The sequence below is a fragment of the Eurosta solidaginis genome, chromosome 5 (assembly GCF_040869045.1).
Source record: "Eurosta solidaginis isolate ZX-2024a chromosome 5, ASM4086904v1, whole genome shotgun sequence".
Classification (NCBI taxonomy): Eukaryota; Metazoa; Arthropoda; class Insecta; order Diptera; family Tephritidae; genus Eurosta; species Eurosta solidaginis.
The window spans coordinates 242,796,486-242,803,776 of NC_090323.1; positions in this window are offsets into that span (position 1 = coordinate 242,796,486).

The window sequence follows — 7,291 nt, forward strand, 5'->3', positions numbered from 1 at the left end:
AAATGACCCAAGTCGAACATGTTTTGCAAATGTCCTTAAGTTGTTAGAAAAGCAAGTTACCCGAAAAAAGTGCTGAAATTTTCAAAAATTCTATATTCCGATTGGTTAAAATAATAAGCGAAATCAGTGATGCAAAATCCTTTAGTAGGTTCCAGTGGTTTAAACACTCCTTTGAAATGATTCTCACCTCATACTTAAGTTGAAGATATTGTAACGAATTTGCTTGCAAATCCTCTTATTTGCAATCCTCTGCTAAGTTCGAATCACTAAACTGTTGAATAAATAACTCCAATTTGTAATAATGCAAAATGGCCTTTATTAAAGTACTTCACAATAACAAACTGTGCAACGAATAGCTTGCTTAATAACCACACTGATTGATAGCTCAATGAAACTCTACTATTCAAAATAACACTGCTATTGCTCGCTAGATATCGTCTTAATCAAACTGCTTGACAACTCAAATCAAACTGAATTACTTCTTACTCGCTTGCCCCGCTTTTATAGTTTACGCTGCATACTTCTAGGCTCTTCGATTTCCAGAACTTATTAGTTGTTTCGGCTACAAAATCGCCAGCCACAACTACGTGCACAAATTATTGCTCTCTCTTGTGACAACTCAGATAAGATATATGCATGTGTTTGTGCATTGCCGCTCCACTGCTCGTATACGTACATATGTGTAGACGCAATTATTTATTCGTTTATGTAGATACATAAAGATTGAATTATTGATGTGAATGTTTGTAGTTTACAGTCTCTCGCGCGCACATAGGCACATAAGTAAATGCATCTGTGTGTGACATCTCTCTGGGCTGCCTTATATATGTGTATACTTGATTTAATTATTAACGTAAATACTGCTTGGCATGGCCTTAGCATCGCCTTAGTGATGGGATAATTTAGTGATGCTAATATCCGTGACACTGCCCTCCACCTAAGTCTGATCGTCCTGATCAGACAAATCTCTCGATCTAAACGCTGCTAGCATCGCCATATGTACCACTCTTCTACTCCGTGGTTTCTCAATGCTTTGTATGCAGTAGATATCACTGATCTTCTTCACAACCTTGTACGGACCTTCCCAACTGCACCGAAATTTGGCTGGAACACCTTTCCGCCGGTGAGGGTTGTTTAACAGTACCAAATCTCCCGCCAAGAAACCTTCCGAATTAAAGTTCTTCTCATACCAGTGTTTCATCTTACTACTCATTACCCTGGACCGTTCCTTCACACTCTGTTGTTTGGTCAATGAACCACTTCGTAGAGCTTGCGCTGGACGGATTTGTTTTGCATAATCGGTATCGTTCCCACATTTCACAACAGTAGTGCGCTCCGGCTTGAAACTACCCTCGCATTCTTTCTCGGAAATTCGTTGCTTCGTTTTCCTGCGTCTTTTAGGTTTTGTCAATGCCAGTGTTTCTCTCGCAGGTACTTTTGATTTTGATTTATTTGGCCCATTCGTTTCATCAACCTTTACCTTTGACTTTCGTGGCCTTTGTCGACTTTTCTCCACCAGTACTCGATTACTGCTGAAACCTTTTTCCAAACTAAAGTTAAGTGGTATGTCCTGGTTCTTATAGCGCATAATTTTTCTCCGCATATCGATCCTGACGTCATGGTCAACCAAGAAGTCCACTCCCAATATGACTTCATCAACGATCTCCGCCACAACGAATTTGTGTAGAACCATGACTTTTCCAATTAATACCACACATACCACTTCGCCTTGGACTTGATTATACTCGCCTGTGACCGTACGCAACCTTGCTCCAGGTAATGACTTTACTCTCCTGTAGACCAAATCAGATCGAATCAAGGAATGAGATGCCCCCGTATCTACAGTCGCTTCGTTTCGACGTCCCGTATGCCATTTATAAAGCTCTGAATCTTCACTCTTTCCGTGTATTCCACGGGTGCATCCGCATTTGCAAGATGAGCCAATCTTTCAATGTCAGAAGCAAACTCCTGCAAAGTCTCGTTAGCTTTTTGGTAGCGGTTTTGCAATTCTATTTGAAATATCTGTTTCCTGTGTTCGCTTCCGTATCGCCGTTCTACAGCAGCCATCAATGCGTCATAACTGTTCCGTTCGTACTCTGGAATAGTCTGTAAGATTTCGGCAGCTGGTCCTTTCAATGCTACGAAGAGCGCGGCAACTTTATCTTCCACATTCCAGTTGTTCACTGCTGCGGTCTTCTCAAACTGTAGCTTAAAGACCTGGAAAGGAACAGAACCGTCAAAGGATGGTGTTTTTACCTTTGGATTACTCGCTGAAACTGCTGGACGATTTAATTGTAACTGCTCCATACGACCCTTCAAATCATCGACTTCTGCCTGAAATTGAGCGATTTTTGCATCCTGCGCTTCCAGCTTTGATGTTACCCTTGCTTCCTGTGCTTCTAACTGTGAAGACATTTGTGCCACCTGTAATGATAAGCGCTCTTCTTGTTCTTCCATCTTTGATGCTATGCGTGTCTCCTGCGATTCCAGTTGGGATGCCATATATGTCTTCTGTTCTTCAAGTTGTGAAGAAATTTTTGTTTCCTGTGCTTCAATCTTCGATGTTATTCGGTTCTCCTGCGATTCCATATATGTTTGCTGTTCTGCCAGTTGAGATGACACTGTCGATGTTTGAGCAGATATTGCAGCTAAAATCATGTTCAAGTCTGTACTGTTAACCGTCTGCGATGTTTCGTTTTTCTCTTCAATTTTTGTTGTCTCCTCGCTATCAAGATGAAAGACATGCTCTTCCACATCAATTCCTTCTGCTTCCATTGCCTCTCGTAGCCGTGCCTGAAGTTCAAGTTTAACGCCGCTTGTATTCAATCCACGGGTCTCCAACTCCTTCTTTAGTTGCTGGATCTTCAATTCACCGAACTTTGCCATGTCCTTGTTGTCCTTTGGAATTTATTCAACAATTCCTCTTCTGACACCAATTGTAACGAATTTGAATTATTGATGTGAATGTTTGTAGTTTACAGTCTCTCGCGCGCACATAGGCATATAAGTAAATGCATCTGTGTGTGACATCTCTCTGGGCTGCCTTATATATGTGTATACTTGATTTAATTATTAACGTAAATACTGCTTGGCATGGCCTTAGCATCGCCTTAGTGATGGGATAATTTAGTGATGCTAATATCCGTGACAATATGTATATTAGACTGGGTCGCTTTATTAACCGCTATCGCGCCATCGATTTTTCGATAGGATTTTGGCTCAGGAAAAAAATTTCCACTACGCATACCCAAAAAAATAATTTTCGAACCTGCGAAATTCATTTTTTTTTACTTTTTCTCGTCTTTGATTTTTAAGGTTTTTTTCATGACCTAAACAAATTTTCATTTGATTGTAAAATTTTCATGTATACCCTGTCTGACACAAAAATGTCCACTAAAAGCGTTGGCGATAACAGATTTTGAAAAAAAAAATATTTTTTTTGGGTCGGACAGGGTATACCTATTGTAACGAATTTAGGGAAATTCCGCCTATTCCAAACCTTCTGCTAACGTTCGAATCGCTAAACTGCTGAATAAATAACTCCAATATTCAATAATGCAAAATGGTCTTTATTAGACTACTTTGAAAGTAATTCACATTAACTCTTACTTCACAAATAATTGCGTGTTTAAATCAAACTGCTTAGTCATGCCTCAGCTCGCACTGTTTTTATACTCTCGGTTTCCTCGTTCACCCATTTCTCCTAAGGTCTAGTAATTTCGCGAACTTCATGCTTGGTTACCAGCAGTGCGCGGACCTTTAGAAAGATAATGTTGGTGGACGAAAAATGAAAATAGTGGTAGAAGTTCGTAGATTTCTTTTTCCAAGAAAACAATAGCTACAGTTTATATTTGTACAATTCATAATTTATTGTAAAACAAATAAAGCACATTTCACATAAATAATACTTTTGAAAAAAACATGTAAACAAAACAAAAAAAATACATACATTTAAATTTGTATATACATTAGACTGGGTCAATTTATTAACCGATATCGCGCTATCAATTTTTCGATAGGATTTGGGCTCAGGAAAAAAAAGTCCCACTACGTATACCCAAAAAAATAATTTTCGAGCCTGCGAAATTTCATTTTTTTGACTTTTTTCGACTTTGATTTTTAAGATTTTTTTCATGACCTACTAAAACAATTTTCATTTGATTGTAAAATATTAAAAAATATATATATTTTTCTTTTCAAAAAACTGTTATCGCCAACGTTTTCAGCGGACATTTTTGGGTCGGACAGGGTATACATATGAAAATTTTTTTAATAGGTCATGAAAAAACCTTAAAAATCGAAGTCGAAAAAAAGTAAAAAAAATGAAATTTCGCAGGCTCCAAAATTATTTTTTTGGGTATGCGTAGTGGAACTTTTTTTTTCTCTTGAGCCCAAATCCTATCGAAAAATCGATGGCACGATATCGGTTAACTTTCGTCCATACAAATCGACCCACCCTAATATACATAGCTTATGCCTATATGATACTTGCTTTTTCCTGTATTTTGAGCTTGAATACTGACGAAAATTTACCGAAACGTCTAATTACAACAACAATTATCCAATGTATCAAAAATACTGCCACAAAATAACCGACTTCGGCATGTTATCGTTTACTTAAAACTTTTTTTATTTTCGTTCAAAATTATTCACAAAAAACTGATGAAAATAGCGCAGTAAAATATTTGCGTGCTCATTTACTACATTTCCTTCATAAACAACTTTATTTCTTGTGCACACATTTTTCAAAATTGGTTCGTTTGGCTGGTGTCACCTCTTAATGATATTTGGGTGCGCTCGGCAATTAAATACGTTTACCTAATGATCGCAGTATTTGGTTTCAATGCGAATATATTGAAATGTTGGTAGATTTTTGGGCTTTGGTGGTAGAAGTGGTAGAAAATGAAAATGGGTCAAGAAGTTGGTAGATCTACCAATAAAGTGGTAAAGTCCGTGCACTGGTTACCAGCCATACATATGTATGTATATTTGTAGTTTTTAGCCATATGCGTGTGTATGCGTGTGTACTACTTCGGCTGATGATGACATGCATTTGTGAGTATCTCTCGGCTGCCTTGTATGTATGTGTGTATGATGATTGCTTTGTTTACGTACATACGAGTGGCTGCTTAGTATCAGATTAGGGATGCTGGTATCACTTAGTGATGGTAATATTCGTAACAATATGAAAATATTTTTAGTAGGTCATCAAAAAAACCTTAAAAATCAAAGTCGAAAAAAAGTAAAAAAATTGAAATTTCGCGGGCTGAGCCCAAAGCCTATCCAAAAATCGATGGCGCGATATCGATTAACTTTCGGCTATACAAATCGACCCACCCTAATGCATATGTACGTATGAGAAAGGTTTAAAAGCTCACCTGGCCTTATATTCAAACATCTGTTGTTTATTTGCGAAACTTTAAAATAGCGTATGAAATGTTAATTTTGATTTTTACACTTCATTTTTTCAAAATGTCCTTAAGTTGTTTCATCACCCAAGTCATCCGGTTTGACATTTCCTAAAGTTGGCGGCCTAACCCAACTAGTCTCTTGGAGTGAATCATATTGATACTAGCCTATCCACCAAGTTTAAATATCACCTACACGTCACGGCTCCTGCTACATATGTGACGCTTTGTCCTTCGTCCACTGTAATGTAGTGGGCAGTCGAACTAGTCGAATTCTTGTATCTGAAGGCCAAAAAACAACAGTTTAGACTGAGCTTATATAACCTTAAAATCTTTCAACTTAAAATCGGTCGACTATCATTCTAAAATATCGTTTTGGTTTACCGAAGACTGTTGATGTTTCGAACACAAACGTCTGCAAATTTTGGTCTACATTAAAAGAAAAAATTATCCAGGGTTCTTGTAAAATTTCAATTATGTAGGATTATACTATTTTCACCCATGAGTTACGCCATAATATCCACTTGGACTGCTTATGATTTCGAGGGCGGTACGAATAGTTACTCCCTAACGTTTCAAAGGGTAGTGCTTGGCAGCATAGCGTGACAAAAAAATCCGTTAGAAAGTTTCGGAGCTACATCTAGAGCTTCTAGGAAAGTGACGTCGACGAAGGTATGAGTTCGAAGTCGCAGTCCTATAGCTCGTGTGCTGGCATGTGGTCTGAGGGCGAGGAGGCATAGTAGCGACAACCGAAAAAACTAGAGGCGCTCTTTGGCGCTTTCAACAATAGGCCAGCGTTGGTGCTAATCGTTGAAACTGTGCGACGAGAGTCATGAGTATTAAAAGACCATTAACAGCAACCGTAAGTCGCCTTTGCGCGTGACCAGCAAAGAGCTACAAATGATTTAAAGAAATTGTGTCGACAACGAGTATTAGGAGTTAGCCCACAGCATCTCCTTCGGTGGAACTACGTTTTGTACGAGACATACAGACAATAGTGTGCCCAACTTTTTTCGGCAGACGCAGCAGTACCAGTCACTTAGACCGGGATTGGGTTTGAAGCCTCCCTGGAATAAGTGAACGAAGGACAGTCCCTCCGCAAGGAGCTACTCCTGATATACGCGAGACTTTGAGACAAAAACCCCGGAACTTTCCGAAATGGCCAAAGCGTTGATTTCCTTAAATACATACAAACAAACCCTTTTCTAAAAAAAGCCGCCGATAAAGAGATCGGCGTAGACCTTTAATACATGCACCTGTTACAGTATCCAGAAGTTGAGCCAGATTGACACGCTTCCCACGGCAGCCAGTTTTATGTACCGGAGCGACTCAGAATTTTTCTTCCCGACCCATGGCTGTCATTTCAGTGTATTCTCATTTAATTTGTTGCGTCGCTCACACAAATGTTTATCCTCGGAGCAGCTCCTTGCAGCCGAACTTTTCATACCCTCTTTTAGTTCTGGGCATATGCCGAAAAAGGATATACCTCAGATGCTCATACTCTTGTAAGTGTGTCACGTGTAAAAGATGGTTCCATCGTTCGGGATGTTTTGATTTAGAATCCAGAAATATCTACAAAACTCTTGTGGCACCCTGCTGTTCGCGGCCAAAGACGTCCCGCGGTCCACGCTCAAGCGTACCTCCGTCTCCGTAGTAGCAACTCTGCCCGGCGGGCCACTTTAACTGCCTGTTGTTGCTCTCGCCAATCGGCGCCTCCAGTTAATGCGGCCAAGATGGCCCAACACAACCGTGTACACCTCACATGGGTCCCTGGACATAGGGACATCGAGAGAAACTCCATTGCAGATGAACTCGCTTGGCTGGGTACAGCCAGACAGATTCTTCCCCGCAAAGAACGCTTAGGTATGCCCCTGTCCACATGC